Raw genomic sequence first — 21,977 nt, 5'->3', positions numbered from 1 at the left:
ATACACGTTCCGTGGCAGTCCTCTCTTTCCACCCCCTTACAAACACTGAGCATTTAACAATCTGTTAAATATTTTCTAATATGATAAGTGAAAATGGAGATCTCTGTTCTAGTTTGTAATTCTTTGTTTCTCAGTAAGGGTGAGTGGTTTTTCTTGTGTTACCAGCTACTTGCTTTGGTCAGGATTACTTTGGTTATCAGGAACACAAACCCATTTGAACTAGCTTAATTTTTTTTTAATGAGAAAGGGTGGTTTTTAAATTTCTTTTCTTGTAAGAACACAGAGCTACTCTTTTTTTTTGCCTCCATCTATTTCCTAAACATTTTCTTGGCTACTCTTGAGCAGTTTTCTCTTTCTAACTAATTTTAATTAATTTGTTCAGATTGTCTTCTTAAGCACTAATAGGATTTTTATTGGCATTACAACAAATTAATGGGGTAATTTGAGCAGCATTCACCTTACAACCCCAGAAACAGTATCCGTGCTCGCTTTGCCAAACCCTCCTTCTTTGTAGCGCTTTACAAAGCTGCGTCCTTTCCTTGCTCTTGGCCTTGCCTGCTTGCTTGTGGGTTTGTTCTTGGTATTCTGCTGTTTCACGTGCTTTTTCCATTGCAGTGGCTGAGCACTCAGCGTCTTGGCTTGGACTTCCTCTGGCTGGCATCTGTGGCCGAGAGCGCTGGCTTTGGAGCCCTGAGGTCTGGGTGTGCACCCACTTAGGTGTGTGACCTTGAGACATCCCCCGCCCACCCTGGGTCTCAGCATTCTGACCTGAGACAGAGAAGTAGTAGCGTCTGCCCCTTGGCCTTACTGTGAACATAAAACAGGCCATTTTTAGTTAAAGCTTTTAGGGTGTTGTCTGTACTGTGCGAATATTCAATAAATGTCTGCTATTATGATTACTTAGTGATATTACTGATATAAATATTTTATAACTCTAAACAATGTGCTATCATGCTGGATATTTTATTATTACTCTATACAAAACCTATTTCTAACCCCCTTCCCCGTGCCCTGTCTCTTTGGTAGCTGGTGGGCGGCGGGGCGGGGGGGCCTTTCTGCTCACTAAACACATGTGTTGAGCACTCAGTGTCTAATGAGCTTTCAAATTCTTGAAAGCTCTGCCTCACACCAGATGGAGACTAGGGCTGGGGGTGGGACAGGAAATCTCGGGAGAGGTTAGGGGGGCATAGGGGAAAATGTTCTGGGAGAGAGAGAGAGACCAGGCGAAGGGAGAGGAGGAGAGAGGGGAAGTGTCAGGTGTCATAGGGATTTGGGGGGGAGTCCCACCCCGTCCTAGCTCCTCCACGGTTACTTTCATGGCTACCATGTGTTTTTCCCCACATCGCCAAGCAATTCTTTGATGCCAACTGGGTGTCATGTAATTCAACTCAATTCTTAGGCTATAGCTACCTGTATAGCTACAGCAGCGTCGGATACCACAGGGTACTCAGTCCTACAACACTGCCTCCCCCCACTTCAGATGCCAATGATAAGCTCAGGTTGTCACCCCTGCCTCTGACTGACTAGATCTGAGGTTCCCATGAACCCCTCATCTGGTTCAATTACTTTGCTTGAGCGCATGGAACTCAGAGAAACATTCTCCTTGCTGGCTTAGTGGTTTATTACCAGGGAGTAGCCAGATGGAAGAGGTGCATTGGGCAAGGTATGGGGAAAAGGGGTGGAGCTTCCATGCCCTTCCCCCAAATCTCCACTCGTTCACCAATCCAGAGCTCTCCAAATCCTGTTCTTTCGGGTTTTGATGCAGTCATGATCGATTAAGCCATTGGTCATTGACAATTGATTCAACCTCCAGCCGCTCTCCCCTATCTGAAGGTCAGGGTGTGGGACTGGAAGTTCCAACCCCTTAAATCATACCAGAGGTTGGCCCTCCTGGTTACCAGCCCCCATCCTTAGGGGCTTTCCAAAAGTCAACATGAACTTTGCCAACATGAACTCCTTGTGGTTGAAAGGAGCTTGTTATGACACTTTTCTTCTCATACCACTTACATTCCAAGGGCTTTAGATGCTGAGTCAGAAACAGGGACGAAGACCAAACATATATTTCTGGTTATAAATCACAACATCACAATGGCCAAGCAAGGAAGTTCTGAGCCTCCCCTGCCCTGGCCAGACCCCTGCCTGGGTCTTTCCTTGGGCACCTTGACCGCCCTCTGAGCCTCATCTGCCTCTTCCTGCCCAGGTCTCTGACACCTGAGCCCACCAGGCAGCCTTACAGCTCTCTCCCATTGCCAGGGGCCTGGCAGAGGGGGCGGGGCCTGGCCAGGGGTACCCGGAGCCCTGCAGGCCTGGGTGTGGGGCGGGCACCGCGTCCGCCTCCCTGCCACCTGGCCCTCCCCAACCAGCTGCTCCTGCGGCTCAGCACCACCTCCCCAGCCCCGGGGTGCTTACACAGGGTGCGAGGAATATGAACCACTCTGCCTGCCGTTTGGGGCCCAGCCCCCCGAGGATGCAGTTAGTTACCCACCACCCCATGTACTGATGTGTGCTCTCTCACTGTTGGCCCCCTGGGCGAGCTTCCCCACAGCCCGGCAGGATGCCCTCATTAGGAAGGGTCCTGCAAGGAAGCAGAGGGTGCCCTCCAGCTGGGCCGTTAGAGGAGTGCAGCAGGGGGCTTTTTGCAGAGGAACAGGCAGGGGAAGGGAAGCAACAGAAGGTGGCGTGGCAGCCGCTGCTGCTGGCCCCAGCTGGGCCCCTGTGCCGCTGGGTGGAAAGGGACATCAGGGCCAGCAGCATCCAGCCCCTGCCCACCGAGGGCTGCGAGGAAAGAGCTCCCTGGGAGGCCCTGTGTGCGGCCTTCTGGGGAGGGAGGCAGCTACTTCCCCCACAGAAGTGGGGCACACAGACCTAAGCCCACTGTCCCCTGTCTTAGTGGCCGCGCAGCCCAGGGACTGAGCACGACAGGAAGCTGGAAGGCGAGGGAGCTCTTTGACGCAGTGGGCCTTTGGTGGGGACAGGGTCTGGAGAGACAGTGAGAGATGTCCACCACAGCGGGGGCACAGGGCAGTCTCTGGGAGGGCAATGGACGGCACACACAGACTGGCTACGTGCCAGGCTCTTGCGAGCCCTTCACTTACATCCACTTACTTAATCCCCACCACGACTCTCTGAGGTAGGGGATGTTACTGTCAGCATTCTTATTTTCCCCATAGGGAAACTGAGGCCCAGAGAGGATAGGCCCTTGCTGGTCACCCCGCTACCGGGAGGCAGAGCTAGGACCTGGATCGGGCAGCCTGTCCTGGAGGCTGAGGGCTTAGGGCACTCACCGCTCTGCCGCCCACTGCCATCCGGGCCCCCAGGGAGCTGCCTGGCTTCCGGAATGACTGCACTGACGCACTAGGGTTGGGGGGACCCAAATCCTACGCAGGACTCCTAGTGGGTCAGAGTCACTCTCATAAACTTTCCTCGGGGGGAGCCAATGACAAGCGTCCAGCCAGCACACATGAAAAGAGCAATCAGGTTGTCCGCATGGGCCGATGGCCCGAGGTCCCTTGAGGGTGTTTCAATCAGCATTTTGGCTCCCCGGAACTCCAGCCCATGGATGTGGAGTCATCCTGCGTCCACAGGCCAGACAGGCGGCTGGTCTCCCGGATGTGAGTCTCAGCTCTGTCATTTAACAAAACACCACAGACGGGGGTGGGGGCGGTGGCTGAGGCCTTACTTCTCACGGCCTGGAGGCCGGTGCCAGCACGGTCAGGTTCCCTCTTCCTGGCTTGAACAGGAGGCTTAAGAAGTTGGTTCTCCTAATAAATTCTCTAAAGAGTTCTCTCAAAACTTGAACATAGTGCCCTGGTGTTTCCAAATCCCTTTCCCCACATTTGAGTCCTGGCTTCCATCTTGCCAGGTAAAGCAGGAGCTCCTCTATCTGACTCTACTCCAGCCCAGCCCCGAAGAATGGGGCCTTCCCTTCCAAACTCAGCACCCAGGATGCCTGTCCCCAGGGAGTCCCCAGAGGCAGCTCCGCACAAGCATCTGCACCGGCCGAGCAGCAAGTGACCTTCCTCTTGGGTTCTATTTCCTGGCAGAGTCAGGGGCTTTCTCTGGGCTTGCAGAGCTGGATTCGACCCGCACGGAAGGTGGGGGGCCTGGCATTCCTCATTTCTCTTCCCCGCCTGAGCTACGAGACGGAATGCTGGCTCAGCCTGTTTTAGGGCCGCGGCCGGGGCTGTGGGGAAAAGCTCAGTCCCAGGGCTGGGTGTCACCCCTGGTCCAACCACATTGCTGTCCTTATTAGCAGATTGTGGCTTCTGGTCCCAGGACCTCAAGCCCTGCTGGGCTGCCCTGTGTGAAAGGCTATTTGTGGGCCTCAGAGGTGCCTGCCTGCAGGCAGACAGCCAAGACCCACAGCTCCCTCCCTCCTGCAGAGGCTGCAGCTTCCTTCCATGGCCTCACTGGGTGTGCCGCGACCCCAGGGGCGCTCCCGAGGGCAACATGCGCTGTTCTCGTTCTCTTTCCTCTGCTGAGGAGTGGTCCTCTTGTCCCCGTTTGATTCTGTGCACTGATCGTTGAGCTCCATCAGACTTTGGCTGTGGGGGTGGGGTCTCTCGCAGAGCTCATGGTCCTGTAGGGAAGACAGAAAACAAGCAAAGAGTTACAATACAGCAAATAGGTAATGCCAATAAATGCAATAAAGCAAACTAGTTACAGACTGTGATGAGATACTATGATAAAGGAATATATGATGTGGAATGTTGAAAAAGTGGAAGTAACATAGGTGTTGCCATCCAAACAGTGCACTACCAGGCAGCTGTTCAGACAGGTGCTGATGTCTGTGGTAGCTCCCTCTTCTCACCTGTGCAGTGGAGGTGTTGACACCTGCCTCACAGGGTCATCGGGAGGATGAAACGAAAGGAGGTTTCACTGCCTCAGCATAGTCAGGGCACACCCGTGGCATTGTTGGTAAGGGGCCCGAACTGAGACTCGAGGGTGGGCAGGAAGCCCGTTACCCACAGCGAGTGCCCACTCTCTGCGCTCCCTTATTTCTGTATTCCTTCAGTGGGCTCGCGGTTCCCCAAGCACTCCCTGCCTCCTAGCCCTTGCTTATGCTGTTCCTTCCCCCAGCACATCCTTCCCTCCATATGCATTCCCATGCCCATTTGACAACCATGTGTTGGTTTTCTGCCCCTGATTTTTGTGTCAGGTGCTGGTCAAGGCCCTGAGGTTGCAGCTCTGAATAGGCAAATCAGGCCTTTGCTTCCAAGGTAGCTTACATTTGAGTTGAGAGGGAAGCAAAGGTCCTTTTAACAAGATAACTTAAATGGCTTAGCAACCCCTCAAGGACGAGCCCCAAGGTAGTTGGACGGTGTGACTGGCGGGGTGGACAGGGGCTGGCTGCTTGGGGAAGGGAAGTGGGGGCTGGTCGCCCAGTGCAGGAGAGAGCCTGGCTAGTGAATGCTGAGCAGGAGCCGAGTGCGGGCCACGGGGGGTGCAGAGCAAATCCACAAGAACCGATAAGGGGACTTGCGGAGGATGCAGGACACAAGTGAGACCTCAGCTGAACCAGCCATGGGACAGTCAGCCTAGGAAGCTGCCGCCCCCATCTGGCATGTTCTCTGCTGCCCTGCTGGACCCCAGGCACGATTGTCCTCACCACTGGGAATAATTTATCATCGTCCCATCAGAGCGGCCAAGGCTAGGTGACATGTTTGCCTTCTAATTCCCAGGGGGTGAGAGAGGAAGAGAGAAATTGGATATCTAACCCTTCTTTGACCTCCTTGATATGAAGGCTGGTCTTATGCTGAGTAGCCAAGAAATGATAAATGTCTGGAGAGGTCAGATAACATCTGGAGATGTCAAAAGATACAGGACATCTGATATAAGGCCTAGATGATAAGAAACCGGGGGGGGGGGGGTGGAGAGATGGAGGGAGGGCGGGGAACATTCCAACAGAAGGAGCAGCAAGTGCAAAGGCCCTGGGGCAGGAGTGAGCTTGAAGAGTTCCAGAACAGAAAGAAGGTCACGCTGGGGGAGCATGGGAGGGAGAGGCCAGGAAGAGATGTGGGCCAGGGCGCTGCCATGCTTTGCAGTGCGGCTGCTGCACAAAGCCTCCCCCCACCCCCCGCCCCGTCTCCCACCTCCTCAAATTCAGAAGAGACTTCTTGGCTCTAAATCCCTCCCCATCTGCGCTGCGCTCTCTCACAAACCCCACATACTTTCTGTCTGACCTGGCAGTTATTTACGGGCACTCTGGGAGCCCCTGGAGGGCAGGGGCAGTGTTATTTCTTCCTCTCTGTGTCCCAGGGCCTGGAGACAGTGGGCACAAGAAGGTCTCAGGACTGACTGACCGGCTGAACGGGCTGCTGCGGCAGGGGCAGAGCCAGTGAATGACGTAGGGGCCTGTGCCGGGAAGCACTACCGTTTCCAGCTCCTCCGCGAACCTTGTACCCACCAGACGATCGCTGTGTAACCCTCCCCGTGGTGTCCTGGGCATTTTTCAGGCTGTGTCCCTCTCGCCTAGGCTGTGAGCCTCAAGTGGGCAGCGAGGCAGTGTGGACCAGTGGTCGGGGGGATGGGCCTGAACTCATGAAGCTCACATCCCCGTTCGCTGCTCATTGTGGGCCTGTCGCATGGGCGAGTGTTGTAGTCTCTTCCTGATGTTTTCCTAGTCTGCAAATAGGGGGTGAAGAGCGAGCCCCCCTCACTGGGTTGCTGTGAAAACTGAATGACAAAAATCCATGTGATATTATTAGAGCTGAGCCTGGGGATAGGCAGTGCCCAATGAATATGAGTGACTTTCCGCTCTTGTTCTGTGAGCCACGCCATCCCGCTCTCCTGGCGTGCGTGCCCCGCGCCAGCGCTCCGTAAGAACCTGCGGGCTGAGGAGAGACTGAGCAACCCCCCGCTCCCCACCGCGCTGTCACCCTGTGAGCCGGGGAAGCCTGATTCTTGTCCCTGTTTTGCCAAAAAGGAAGCGGGGGCCCGACTGGGGAGCAGCCCCCTGGGGCGCACAGCAAGTCGGGGCAGAAGCAAGAGTCGCGCTCCAGGCTCTCAACTCCCCCTCAGATCTCTGTACCCATGTGTTCAGGTGGTGGATGTGACCCCGGGGAAACCTGGCTGAGGGGAGGCCTCGGCCAGTCCACAGCGGAGCGCAAGGGACTCTGGCTGTGCCCTCCGCCCAGGTCTATGCCGCAGCTTTATGCTTATCAAGATGTCCCTTCCCCACAGTCCTTACTGGGCAGAGAGTCACCTGAGCGATCAGAAGGCGCCTAGCCCTGTTACAGATGTCCTTGGGGACAGTGAGACTGGGAGGGGAGCCGGCGCCAGGCCAGGAAGCGCACACCACACTGGGACCCGGACCTCTAGTGCCCTCCGAGTGCCCACTGTGTGCCCCGCCCAGGCTGCGGCACCCGCCTCCCCTGCAGGGGCGGGCTCCTGCAACTCAGATCTCACCGCACCTCTCCTCCGCCCTCGGCGCCTCCGGGCTCTCTGCCACCCGGGACCCCCGGGCCTGGCCTTCAGGGCTCTTCTCCTTAGTCACATCTCTCTGAAACGCTCTCGTTGACTTGCCTTCCCCACACTTTGAGCACTGAGTCCCGCTCACATCGGTGTCCTCAGTGCCTCACGCAGCGCTTGGGCTCTTTGCTGCTTATTCCTTGAATGAGTGAGTAAATGAGGGAATGAAGGGATGGGTGACCCTGGTTGCCTCTCCAGCCGCATCTCCTAGCAGTGCCCCTACTCTGCCCCCGTCCCAGACTTTATGTTCCGACGATCCTGAGCCCCTCACAGCTGCTGTAACATCCTTCTGTGCCTCTGTGCCTATGTGTCTGCCGTCCTCGGCCTGGAATGCCCTGGCTTGGCTTCCTGACTCCGCCCTGTTCACCTGCCAGGCCTCAGCTCTCTCCTGACCGCTCCTCGCCCTGTCTCCAGCTTCAGGTTCCTCCTGCCGTTGTTGCTCAGCCTCTCCTTACAGCTTTGGGAATTAATGATGTCCTGGGCCATGAGCTCCTTAAGGACACTGGGTCTTATTTATCTTCTGAGCCCCAGAACCTTGTCAGGTCCTCGGCCACAGCAGACACCTAGAAAGCACTTTCTGAAAGGGGAATTAATTTAATCCTCACGCACCCTAAGGGCTGGGGATCCTTTGTGTTGGGGAGATGGGCTTACCAAGCAGCAAAGATGCTGAGTGATCCCAGGTATGGGGTCGGGTGGTCCAGAACTTAGGCCCTGGGGCCCAGCAGACCTGAGTGTGAATCGTGGCCCTGTCACCTGCCAGCCGTGACATGGGGCCAGGTCTCCCTTTTTCCACTTGGAAAATGGTGATAATAATAGGATCTCCTTCCCAGGGGTGCAGAGGTATTTCAACCAGACAGTTCTTATAGAACACTTGAAAAACAGCCTGGCGTGCTTTAGTGCTCAGTAAATGTCTGCTGCTACTGTTGCTGTCATCTTGACTGCACATCTTGCGCTACGTGGCGTAAGCTTTGCCAGGGAATAGGAAGCTGTGACCCAAAGCCAGATCATTTGGACCTTTGGCTGCAAAGATAAAAGTCAGTGACCTTTGAGATAAGCTCTGCCTATGGCTTTGATTTAAGGGCTGCAAGTTAGGAACTCTGACCGTGGAAGGAAGCTGGGAGAAATAAAGTCATCACTGCAGGCTTTCCTCGGCCTGGGCGGCCCCACTGTGCAGCAGCTCAGACAGGCGCCTCTCTTATCAAGACCGACGGGCTCAGCGAGCAGAACAGAGGCCTTTGGTGGAGGCAGGAAAATCTGCTGAGAGGCCACCTGCTCTGTGGCTGGAGTTTTCACATGCAGCAGCTTTCTTGACCCTCCCAGCCCCTCAGAGAGTCAAGGGAGCTATGGAGAAGCCCACCGGCCCTCGCCACACCGCACACCGACAGCCCCACAATCCTGGCAGGTGCGTGGCAGACACGTGTTGACTGGGGGTCAAGAGCTTGCGAGCGGAAGCGCTGTGGGCCACTTCTGGGCCAAGGCAACTGAGAGCCAGGGTGCCTCCTGCATTCCTCTCGTGCCCCTGCCCTGGCGACCCTGGGGCACGTGCTCTAGGTAACATAGTTACAGGACATAGCGACATAGCGGTGCTGTGCGCGAGGGCGTGAGCCGGGGTCCACCTCTGTCACACGGGGTGCATTGTCACTGCGGCCGGGCCTTGCTGAACCCCCGCAGATGGAGGATTTTCTCTTTCCCAGCGGAAGAACGTACACTTCTGGACTTGAAGTGACCTGCTGAAGGGCAGCCAGCGAGGAAGCGGCAGGGCATGGAGTGTGCTGTTCGCGGTTGGACTTCTGTTTTTTTAGGGCTCATTTCAGGCCAGAGCTCTGGGCTCCTCTTGAAGGCTAGGCAAACTCAGTCCCCGAAATTGGAACGCGCTACGACAGCACAGCCAGAGGACTTGGGCAGGGGCCAGGTGACCCGAGGAATCTGGGCAGGTCCATGAGATCATATCAGGACGTGAGGGCCCCTGCCTTAGCCTAGAAAGTGGGGTTCTGGCCGGAAGCTCGGCATCCAGGTAAGAAAGAGCTTTAGGGAGAGTCCGTGGGTACCTAAAGGTGAACAGCATGGGTTCACTTATGGCTGAGGGATGAGCTCAGCCTCTCTCTCCCCCAAACAAAAAAGAGGTCATGTGCACACACAGCAAGAGGGCAGCCACCTACAAGCCAGGGACAGAGGCCTCGCCAGAACCTGGCCATAGTAGCCTGTTGGTCTTGGGCTTCCAGGCTCTAGAACCGTAAGAAACTAAATTCCTGTGGCTGAAGTCACCTAGTCTCTGATATTTTGTTGTAGCAGTCTGAGCTAAGACAGCAGTCCCTTCCCCCCGGCAGAGGGAAGGGGACGGAGTGGGAAGTCCCGTTTACTGAGTTCCTGCCGTTTGCCATGTGCCGACCCACCCATCAGGCATGTGGGCTCAGCACCTGGGGCCCACGGTACTGTTAGGGACCCACAAAAATATTTTAGTTCTTTTGAAACCATAAGATAAAAAATTTCACACAAAAAAGGAAATTTCTAGGGCCCACACAATTCTATTATGGTGGGAGGGGCTCGCAAAAGCAAAGTTCTAGGGCCCACGGAAGTCACACGCAGCACTGCGTGCTCCTGGCCCTGCCTAGGCGCTCTGTGTCTGGGTCAGCAGACCATGGCCCACGGGCCAAACCGGTGTGCTGCCTGGTTTTGTAAATGCATATTTGTCTTTACTTACTTGTGTACTTTAAAGGCAATTGAGACGCTGTGGCAGAGATCTTGTGGCCCACAAAGCAAAACCATTCATTATCTGGCCCTGCGCCGAAAAAAATGTGCTAACTCCGGCTGTGTGGCCATCCGTTGAGTTAATCCATACCCTGTGAGACAGAATTTTACCCTCGGAGTGTGGCCAAGCGACTTGCTGAAGATCCCATAGAGTTCCAATGAGTACTTTGTGACTTCACAGAAAGTCTATGTTCTTCCCACTACCGCCGCCGCCAGCCGGGACGTTGGATCTGCTTCCTCTCCTCTGTTCTCCCTACATGTACCAAGTGAATTGGCAACATTTAAGCAAAACTTGTTACCGTGTTTAGTTCAATTCAGCTACAGTTTTCTGTGCCAAACCTTCCATGAGCCCTTGGCACCGGCATACCGACGCACACAGCACGGTCAGTGCGGGCGCTGCGCAAGAGTGGGAGTGAACTGCAGGGACCCCGGGCACGCGAGGGCCACGCTCTGAGCCTCGGCGAGGTCGGCTGTCGTGAAGGGGGGCTCTGGAGGCGGCAGGCCTGACTATGAATCCCATCCAGCAGCGAAACCTCTTTGCCTAGGTCCTTGACTCTGAGCTTGAGGACCTAATGGTTGCCCCCCACAGGGTTGTTGTGAGAAGCGAGGAAGTTAAACGTGTAAATGCCACGGGACAGTGCCTGGCACCAAGTAAAAGCGCGATGGGCATCGCTGCTGTTGCTGCTGTTGCTGCTATTATAAGCCAGGGTCGCGCGCTTGCTGGGTTCGGTGAGACAGCCTCACACCGGGGCTGCTGGAGACTTGGAATTAGTCCCGGCTGCTTCTGACTTGCCACATGACCTTCGACAAGTCACCTTCTCTTTCCAGCCTCAGTTTACCCAGCATTAATTTTCCCTTTTTCTGGAGCTTTCTTACTGCTTTCGCCTTTCTAGGTGTTGTTTCCTGCAAGGCCTGCCCAGGGAGGGGCCTGCCCTGGCTTCACTGCCCGAGTCGCAAATATCACCCTTGTCTGCCTGCCAGTGGCTCAGATAGCGAGGTCCTGGGAAAGGTCAGAATCCAGGGGCAGAGTCCCCTGGCCTGGAAAGGTAAGAAAGGAAATGAGAAAAACCGGTTGTTGTCCCAAGGTGTGTGCATTTGCTGAGAGTATCAAGACAGGCCTGAGAGGAGAAAACAGAGCCCCAGGGATGAACTCTGTACTTTCCGCAGAAGGGAGCCCGGAAGAACAAGCGCGCCCTGCCTCACCTGCATGCCACACTCGAGAGTTTACTAAGCACACCAGTGGTCCGTGTGATCGCATGCAAGGGGGTCCTTCGCCTGCATGCCTCCAAGTCTCATCAAACCCGGACAGGCGTCTGCAGTCAAGAAAGTTCAGGGTTTATTAGCTGAGGAAACGGCACCAAGCCTGGAGCCACAGGTGAGCCGGCGCTCAGAGACCTGGCTCCCTGGGGGCCCCCGTGGGTACATTTTATATACAAGAAAATCTATCAGTCGTGGTGGCTAAGGGAGAAGGGGCCATGGGCTCCATGGGCTGGCTGGGGCCAAGGAAGTCGGCCGTGGTGTCAGGGCCTGAGGTCAGCCACGGCATTGCAGAGAGGCCACGGTCCGCAGGCAGGGTCCTTTGGCTTTCCTGCGCCTGGGGCTGATACCCAACGGAACTCAAGATGCTGACGGAAACTCTGTGTCTGCAGTCAGCAGCCCTGAGGCTGTTCTCCTGTGGCCTTTTGTGGCACATGATGGCCTAGGGGCTTAATGCGGGTTCTGTAGGATAGCATCAGGACACCTCCTTTCTCAAAACTCTCCACGGACCCGCCTGCTCAGCTGGAACAAAGTCCGAACCTGGCCCCGGCTCCCGCCCCCCAGCACCAGCCTCTTGCCCTCCTCCTCCCCCTCCCCTTCCGGCCCGGCATCACTCCCTACCCTACAGCCATGGGGGGCCTCTTGTCACTTTTCCTGAAAAGCCAAGTTTATCCCCTCCGCCTTTGCTGTTGTTTCTGCCTGGAATGCTCTCCACTGTTCTTATAATGCTGGCTCTATGTCATTCTCTAGATTCTCACCTTTAAAGTTACCTTTTTGGGGGAGGCCTGCCCCAGCTGCCCTTTCAGGTCTCTTCCCCAGATACCCCTGACCTTGTCCTTCAGGGCAGTTTCCTTCTGAGAGTCTCCTATGGGTTTATGTGTTTATTGTCTGAGAGAGCCATAAGGCCAGGGACCTGTCTGCCCGGTCACTGCTGCACCACGGGGCCAGGGCAGTGCCTGAGTGCAGGAATCTCTCAGTAACACTTGCCGAAGGACTGAGTGAGTGACACGCACAGAGAGCGAAGAACTGGGCCTTCTGTTGTTTAGGAAGAGAGGCCGAAGGCCTCGGAGAAAAAACAACACAGAGGACTTTTTGTTTATGTGTGTGTGTGCACGCATGTGTGTGCGCCCAGAGCTTCGAGCAGCGTGGAGGCTGGAGACCTGCAGGCTCCTGATTCACAGGAAATCCAGGGTGGGAAGACAGATTTAGAGGAGCTGCACGGGCTTCAGGGAGGAAGCGGCAGGGAAAGGTGTCAGTGACCCAGCGCCTCAGGGTCAGCGTGGCCCGTGAGAGGTTCCTCGTGGTGGGATTTTAGGGTGGTGTTCAGGTTGAGCCTGCGGCCAGCGACCGCCCCCCATCGCCCGCAGCTTCTGGTGAAAGTCTGCTACTCGCAGAACCCAGTGAGCATGGTGAGCTGGGGGAGTGTCATCGGGGGTGCGCGGGGAAGCCTGGGAAGCAAAGATAACTCAAAGGGTAAGAACTCAGAGGAAGTAAGCGGTAAGAGCAAAGGGTGGCCAGGAGAACTGCGGATATCTGGGATGGAATGTCAGCTGCTTTTAGTTAAACATCCAAGAATAGGCTTATCCCCACAGGCTAGAGGCCTGAGGTTCTCCGGAGGCTGCCATCTGACTTTATTTGGGGATTTAGGAAGGATAATTTTGGACTCTGCAGAGGGCCCTTTGCAGCTTGGGCTAACCACTGACCTATGTGGAGACAGAATGGCGTCCCCGCTGCCCTGGGGAGAACAGTCTCGGGCTGGGCAGACCCTCGGAAACCACCCCAAAAACGAAGGAAGTCGTACAAAAGGACTGAAGTTAGCCTGACTGAAGTTAGCTTTTGGGGAGTGAGGTCTCTCAGTCGGAGGCTGGGTGTTGCGGAGGGTCAAGGCCCTGGCCGCACTGAGAGAACTTTATAGAGCCTTCCAGCCAAGTAAATCCCCTGAGGCCTATGGACCTGAGGCAGGACAGACCCTGGTGCTCACCTCCAGGGTGTGTTAGAGCACAGCTGATGGGCTGCGAGGGGAGAGGCTGCCAGCTCTGCCTCGAGGCCTCCTGAGATGCTCTGTGGAAGATGGGGCCTTCCAGCGGGTGGGTCGAAGGGGGAAGAGGAGTTTGTCAGGTGGCAAAGGGAGGTTGGGATTCTTAGGCAGGAAGAAGTATGCGAAGTAGAATTTAGAGAAGTGTGACACAGAATTTCACTGGTTCCATGAGTTTTTAAATCTCTTTTCTCATGTGTTTCTATTTCCTGTTAAAAATGAAAAATGTATTCAAATTTATGCTAATGGCGCACCCTGCACTCAGAATAGAAAAAGTCGTAGGCAGAGGCTGCAGAATTGTGGTCCTGTAGGAGCTTCTCGCTGTGAGGGCTGGGCCTGGATTTCGAGGGGGATGTCCAGACCCTGGTTCCTTAGGCGACTCCTGGGAGGGCCACACACTGCAAGCCTGTGGCAGAGCCTGCTGTCACGCGGGCTGTGGTGCAGTGCCTGACTCTGGCGTTTGGGGGTTGTACGGCCTTCGGCAAGTCATCTTCTGTCTCTCAGCTTTAGTTTCCAAAATCTAAAGTAGGGTTACAGATTTCTCTTTGTGTTGCTCTGTCCATCTGGGTCTGGGGCTGAGCATTTGAACAATCTCCCTGTTAGTTTTCCTCCTGGACCCCCAAAGCATCATCTTACTTGTTCTAGAAGCTGCCTGGCTGTCTGGCCCAAAGCACAAGATCGCTTTGATCCCTCTTTCACTCAGTTGCTAAAAGCCCTTAAAATAAGAACAAGCAAGCAAGCACACCCGTCTCCCCTCCTCCACACTTAAGTTAGCTTCCTGGTGACTTCTCACCCAGGGTCAACAGCCCTGCTTCATCAACATCAACCGGGGGCTCCCATGAGCCTGGCCTCAGCGTGATGCCCAGAATGGAGCTGCCCCCCTTCGCCCATGCCGGGCGGGGGGACTCTGAGTTGGATCTTTGGATCTGGGAAGCTCTGAATTGCGCAGTCAGGAGTTAGAATCTTGGCCCAGCTGTGACGCGTTAGGCAAGGCCACTAACCTCTCTGAGCCTCGGTGTCCAGATCACTTAAATGGAGACGACAGCATCAACCTCACAGAATCATGATGAACAAGGCATTGAATAAGACAGTACAGGCAAAGTGGCAGGTTGTGACAGCTACACATGTGGTCTTTGTCCCTGGCGTTTCCTGGCACAGAGCTCCTAAAACCCTTGGAATCTCTGGGAGTCTCAGCAGACTGTCTTTCGTGGGGTAATGAGATAACTGGTAGCTGGGGGTCCCTAAGTAGCTTCAGGATGGGGGCTGGTTGCTGGAAATACAGAGCCATCTTTGGAGAGCTGGGACTTTCAGTCCCACCCCCAGCCTCTGGGGGCGTTGAGGGGCTAGAGATTGAGGTAATCACTAATGGCCAGTGATTTATGCCTAAGGAACAAAATCTCCATGGAAACCCCCAGCCGATGAGGGATGGGGTTCAGAGAAATCCTGGGCTGGTGAACACATGGAGCTGCTGGGAGGGCGGTGCACCTGGAGCGGGCATGGAAGCTCCGTGTCGCCCCACCCCACACCTTGCCCTGCACCCCTTCCGTCAGGCTGTTTGTGGGGTGCAGCCTTTATAATTAACTGGGAATATTAATAGTAAATAAAACACTTCCCTGAATTCTGTGAGTCATCCTAGCACATTATCAAACCTGAGGAAGAGGTTGTGGGAGACCCTGAATTTAGAGCTGCGCAGTTGATTGGTGGTACAGGTGGCAAAATGGGACTTGCGACTGGTCAGTCTTTGGGATGGCCTTTGACCCCGAGGGCTCTGTGTTAAGTGCAAGCAGCTGTCATCAGCATGTACCTGAATGTAGGACACCCAGCAGGTGCTGAGAGTTGGCATTAGAACTGTTATTGGCGTTGGAAAACAAGTTCACAGATACGGGGCGAGGGCTCAGTAGACTGTGCACTGTCAAACTGTCTTTTCTTCTGAAATGCTTGTCGATCGAGAATACTGACTGGGCTTCGTGCCTGTGGCATGGCCCATAAAGAACCCCCACTTACAGTCTGATCTCATTTCATTCTCCCAGCACCCCCGTTGGCTTCGCCTGAGGCGTGAGGAGGCTGAGCGGCAGAGCAGCGGCTCCCACCCACTCTTCTGGCACCAGGTTCTGGGCTTTTCCCGAGGTTGCTCCAGTGGGCATCCCCCGCCCCCGGGCCAGGACCCTGGGCCTCTTCTGGGCTCCGGGAAAGATGTTCTGGGCATGCAGCATGGCCAGAGAGGCCATAGGAAGAACATTTTCTGAAAATTTAACAACAATAATGAAATGAACTAAAACTCAGTTAGCTTATTTTTATTATCAGCGTGTTGCCTGCGATTCTAAACAATCTTAGTAATAAAATATCTCTCCCAGAAAAAATCTTTTGTTGTTGCAAGTTCTGAACAATTACTGTGTTTATTGCAGAGAGTTTTAATAATATATGTCAGCTTCGAGTCAGCACATTTTTATTACTTATTCTTTAAAAAATATGACTGTACATGGAATGAATTCTGAGAATTCTCTGTTATACAGTTAACTCAGCTATAAGCTCTTGTTTTGGGAGAAAGTTCATAATGGTCTGGATTGTTCAAGTTCACTTTGGTGGAAGTTTATGATGCTATACATACCTTTGTTTGAACAACAGGTTTGAAGTAAGTGAAATCGCAGTAACTGCAAAGATGAAGAAACTAAACTTGAGTTTCCTTACTGTCATTCTACATGGCTACTTGGAGTTTCTTCCTGTGTTTGAAGTTCAAAACAGCGAAATAAAGTACAAATGGTGAGGTGTAATATTTTTTTTCTGACAGAGCTAATTCTTGTTGATACATAAAAAATATCAATTTCACTTTAGATCATTATTTTATTTTAGATTATTATAATTTAATACCACATTGTACAGCAGAGAGGATGCCAGAAAAATGACCCACTCTGGGTGTCAAATGTGGGTAGGTGCACCCCCGCTAGGGAACCGGCCGACAGAGCCAAGTCCCTGGGGCGCTGCAGTGGCTTCTGCCTCCCCTCACTCCCCTGATCACTGACAGAGTCCCTGGGGGGACTGAGTCTGTGCAGCGTGGCCACATGAAGGGGACAGCAGCTGGGATGGCAGAAGAAATACTGGTTCGGGACCAGGAAGAGCAGGTTTAAATTCCCCAGAGCTGCGTGACCTTGAGTAAGTCACCCCACCTCGCTGAGCCGCAGAGTCATCACCTGCAAAACCGAGAGGATCGCCGTGCCCACCTGCTGGCTGGCGGCAGGGCTCGGGGGTGATGTGGCCGAACGCCGCCCGGCTCCCCGTCGGTGTGCAAGGGCTGGTGGCTGCTGCTGCGGACGGGATTTCTGGACGCTGGGGGCTGTCAGGGAAGGAGAGGGCAGAAGGCAGAAAGTCTCCCACTGTTCCGCCTGCCCTGGCCTCACCGCTCCACTGCATCCTCCCTCGGAGCGACAGGCTCCCCGTGTCTAACAGGCCAGGAGGGGCGTTCGAGATGGATCGCATGGACCCTCCGTGTTCAGAGAAGACAGACCTGGACACCAGCACCCACCGCTGTCCTCTGGGGAGGCTCAGTGGCTAGAAGGACCTAGGCAGTTCTTACAACATGCTTCCGGCCTCATTACTTTGCTGCACTTTGGTTCTCACAGTGGCTGAGGCGGGAGGGGCGGCTTGCTTGGCACTTCCAGACATCAGCGTGCAGAGGACCACTGTGGTGTCCTGCCAACGTGACGCGGGGCTGATAAAGCACAGAATCTAAACCCAGGCTGCCTGGGTTGGAATCCTTCCTCCACCTCCTACCATGTGGCCATAGGCTCATGCACCTCTCCGTCTCCATCTGTAAAATGGGTATCATGGTGGCACATAGCTAATCGGATTGTAATGAGGCTTTAATGAATTGGTCCTTGAACAGGGACTAAGCATCATACAAGTGCTGGATACATATTGTTTAATTAATATTTTCTTGAGAGCAACGCACTTTAAATAAAGTTTTAAAAAAATAGTTCTTCATAACAGCACAGATTGGATATGCTAGTTATATATTTTAAAAATTCAGTTTTGAATAAATGTATGAATGTTAAAATGAAGACGCCTTGGGAGGGTGGATGAATCCAGTCCCTTCCAGACCTGAGGCAGAGCAGGCCCCGCTGCGAAGTTCTTGGGTAACTGACTCAAAGATGAAGGAAACCAGGCTTTTCCAAGGCCCAGCTGGAATCCCCTGCCAGGGCCCCCGGGGGCGAGGGAAACCTCTGTATTCATCACCCTGGCTTCCAAGACTGTGATTCCTTTTTGTGTAATCACGCATTTTGGAGCTGACTTGTCTCACACCCGCCCCTGGTGGGGGAGGCTGTGGAAATCTTGCTCCAGCAGATAATTAAAATGTAAAGCGAGCGAGGAGGAGCCGGGAGGCCTGCCTGCATCTGCCAAAAGATTGTGGGCGAGAGGGCCCCACTGTGGCTGTGGCTGGGGGCCTGAGGGGGCAGTGCCTGGCCTGCTCTTCGGCCCTCCGCCCTCTGCTCTGCTCCTCAGGCGGCAGCCTGGCCTCACCCCCTTTTAAAAGGAAATAAGACGGCCTCTCCTGTAAAAGCCCCTCCGTGGTTCCCCACCGCCCACTCCAGCTGTTTTGAAAGAAAGGTTGCCAGGCCAGCTGCAGCAGCAGCACCGGGTACTTGTCAGAAAAGCAGATCCCTGCCCCACCCTGGACGTGCCTGGGCTCAGAGGCTGGGAGGTGCGGCAGTCGGGGCTGGGGAACCCTCACTCTACCAGCTGCCTAATAATGAGATCCACCTGAGACAGGCGAGATTAACCAGAGGGAATGGCCAGATTTAATGAGACACGCTTGTGCGGGAACCCCCCCGACACGAGAGGTGCAGGGACCGAAAGGGAAAATGGGGTCCCCGTGGCACTGTGAGCTGAGGCTGAGGTCAGGCACCTGGGGGCTTCAGAGGGGATGGGGGCGCAGGACAACGTGAAGAGCAGGTGTTTGTCCTGCCCTGTTGACAGATCATCAAAAGTTATCTCTGGTGATAACTCCTATTGTGGGCAAGGCCTCAAATTTACATCCTTTCAGGGAGAGGTAAAAATCTCTTGTGAGCCCTCGGGGTCTCGATCGCCTTCAGCTCAGAACCATTCACGTGCCGAAGCGGCGCCTGTGAGGCAGGCCTGATCTGACCCCCGTACCCAGAACTCTGCATGGACAAGCCCGCAGTGGTCCCGGCGCTCATGGCGGCGTGAGAACCGCTGGCCCGGACGGGCCCAGCCCCACAGTGGGACACCGGGCCCTGCCTGCGGGGGGTGGCGCCTGGGTCTGGGCCCTCACTCAGGCTCAGAGGCAGATGCTGCCCTTGCACTGATGCTGTGTCCCTGGACTTGTCCCTCTTCCTCACGGCCCTGCCCCTCTGCCTCTGCAGTTTCTCAAAGGAGTCTCGAGACTTGAAATGGGACGGCAGTGGGCGGTGAGCAGCCCAGCTCCGGGCCAGGCGCCGTTTAGTGTATTGGGGTACATCTGTGAACAAAGCAGAGAAAGCCCTCACCTGGGGAAGTGCAGCGCACAGGCAACAGGGCACAAAGAATCAGCACGTCGCACGGCACCTCAGAAGGCGAGGTGGGTGGGGGGTGCTGCTGCGCTGACCTGGGGCGGCTGTGGAGCCCCCTGACCGAGGACTTGAAGGAGGTGAGGCGTTAGCCGGCACACGTTGGGAAGGGTGTCCCCGACAAGCAGGCCCAGGTCCTGGCAGGGGCCCTTGGGCGGGGCATGCCTGGCTTGCGGGGGCAATGCCAGGCAGCTGGGCCTGGAGCGGAGTCAGAGGGAGGCATGGCAGAGGGGTCAGCGGGGTGCTGGGCTGGACCTCGTAGGCCTGGTAAACCCAGACTTAGAACGAAGGCTGTCCTCTGAGCGGGAACCACGGGGAGTTTTTAAGCGGAAAAATGACACGGATTCGACTTGTGTTCGACCGTTCGGCCCAGGGGTGCTGTGATGAGAAGGGCTGTGCAGGGGCCAGGCCTGGGTGGCCGGGCAGCCTTGCTGTAGCCCCACGTCAGAGAAGGTGGCATCTTGAACCGGGGCCAGAAGTCCTGCGATCCTCCATAGGTTTCAGGAGAGGCCGTAGGATCCTCTGACAGACGGGAAGCGGGGCGTGAAAGGCGGCGGGAAGCCGGGGATGACTCCAAGGCTCCGGCTGGGCTGGCGGGAGGAGGGAGCGGCCACCCTGGGGACAGGGATGGCCAGGATGAGACAGCGTGTGGAGGACAGGCTGAGTTCGACGGAGACAGGCTGAGTTCGTGTGTCAGGCGGGTGAGTGGAGGTGCTGAGGAGGGCCGAGATCGTGAGGTTGGAGGTCCGCAAAATGCTCTGAGCGAGAACTTGGGAGTTGAAAGTCACGATGGCATTTGAAGCTCCGTGTTGGGCTGAGAGCTCACAGGAGGGAGCACTGAGCGAGAGGAGCTGCCCAAGGACTGAGCCCTGGGGCCCAGGCACACGTGGAGGGAGGGAAGAGAGCTTCAGAGCAAACGAGGCTGAGAGGACAGCTGGGGCGGGAGGACCGAGAGCGGGGTGGGAAGCCCGCTTCCAGGAGCCCGGCTCACACGCCATGCTCCACGGGCCAAGGGGCCTGCAGGGGGGACACGGACCACCGGCCTGGGACCTGGCATGTGGGGTTGTTGTGGCTTTGGCAGAGCAGCTTTGGTTCAGGACTGGGGGAGCCCAAGCCGGCGCAGCGGGTGTGCGGTGAACAGGAGAATCGGAAACCTCAGCATGGACAGCAGGGCTCCCCGCAAAGGGGAGCAGGGTGCAGAGAGGAGGCTGGAGGGGGGGTGGGGGGATGGGGGTGGGGGAGTGAGATCCAAGGAGCAGAGCCACCAGGGTGTGGAGGCCTGGACCCAGCAGTGATGGTGCCTGGGGAAGGGAGGGAGCAGGCCTGTGTGAGGGCAGGTGGGGGCGGGGACAGCGGGGTCGGGGGCGGAGCGGGAAGAGGTCCTCGGTCTCCACTCCCACATCAGCCACCCATGTAAGGTCTCCGCAAACACAGCACGGTCAGGAAAGTACCCCCGCAGGTCTGGATCCTTCTCTGCCTGGCAAACTCTCGCTTCTCCTTCAGAGCCCAGGTCAGCTGGGAAAGTTCCTCTGGGTATTTTTGAGGCAGGAAAGTCAAAGGCAAGTGTGTGGAGGTTGGGTGCAGGGGCGGTGGGAGGACCTGAGACACTCACCCTTCAGGAACCGGAGGTGGTCAGCGAATGAGGAGGAATTGCTGGGTGGAGACATGACGTCTGGCAGCCTGGGGCTGCCCGCTTCTGTAGGGCCCGTGCGTGCCCGTGGCTGCCTTCGCTGAGCTGTGCGACAGCCTGTGCCTTATAGAAAACTGACTTGACATTAAAGCAAAGGATTCTTGTCCATAGTGATGCAAATGAATTTTGCCGTAGAGATTTAATTGATTTCTGCCGCTTTGGAAGGCCGGATTTGCATCTACTCACAGATGCATTGCAGCGTTCCTGATTCCCTGCCTATTCAAGAGTCTGTCCCCTGGGTTCTCCTTGAGCCTGTTCTAATATCTTCCTCATTCCGTCATCATTAATGAGCTAAATCCTATCTTTGACACGAGTTCATTTTATACTCGTATGCCAGTCATGATTTTACCTGTTTTAAAAAAAAAAGGACCCTTTAACAATTGTTGAATTTGAAAATGATGGCTAGTGGAGTCTGTGATGAGTAAGGGATGGGCAGCAATGGATGGAGAGGAAACCGAATGTTTGCAAGGGATAAAATCCCATCCAAGTTAGTCCAGCTAAAGGGAGCTGTGCTAGGAAGACCCAGCGTCCTCTATGGAACCCAAGGATAGGCAGATGCCAGTCCTCATCTAAACTGGGAAGGGGTGGGGGCTGACGCAGACATTTCTTTCTCTCATGTGAAAGTACAGAAGTCGCAAGCTAAGGGCTACTGTGACAGCTTCTCAATGTGATAAAGGACTCAGACTCCTACTTTCCTGCTCTGTCTTCCTCAGCACTTTCCCATCCTCAACATCACCTCGGTGTCTCACATGGTTGCTAAAGCTCCAGCTATCACTTCTGTATTATAAGCATGAGGAAGGAGAACAAGACGAATTCCTTCCCTTTTAAGAAAATGCCGAGGTAGTCCCACACGACAGTTTTGTTGCCCGTACAATACTTGAGTTGGCCAGAACTTAGTCACGTGGCCACACCGAAGTGCAGAGGACGCTGGGAAATGAGGCTGGTGGCAGCAACATTAGAAACTCAGACAGGTTAGCGTTCAGCCTGCAGATATATTTTGATCGGCTTTCACAATTTTGAATTTTTAAAAACATGACCATATAAGATTTGACATTTTTTTAAAAAAACCAGATTTCTTGCTCTTCTTAAAAACTCAGAAGGTCTGACAGCCCTCACGTTCCATTTGGGACTCTGTCCCTAGGATAGAAATGTTGCCCTTCGCACGGGGCCTTGCTTTCCCGTTCGCCCCACCCTGTCAGGTTGTTTACAGGACCTG

This window comes from Pteronotus mesoamericanus, unplaced genomic scaffold, assembly GCF_021234165.1.
Source record: "Pteronotus mesoamericanus isolate MK-2021 breed Mesoamerican mustached bat unplaced genomic scaffold, CSHL_Meso_final contig_1, whole genome shotgun sequence".
NCBI lineage: Eukaryota > Metazoa > Chordata > Mammalia > Chiroptera > Mormoopidae > Pteronotus > Pteronotus mesoamericanus.
The sequence above is the reverse complement of the archived record's forward strand: the minus strand, read 5'-3'. Positions refer to the sequence as shown.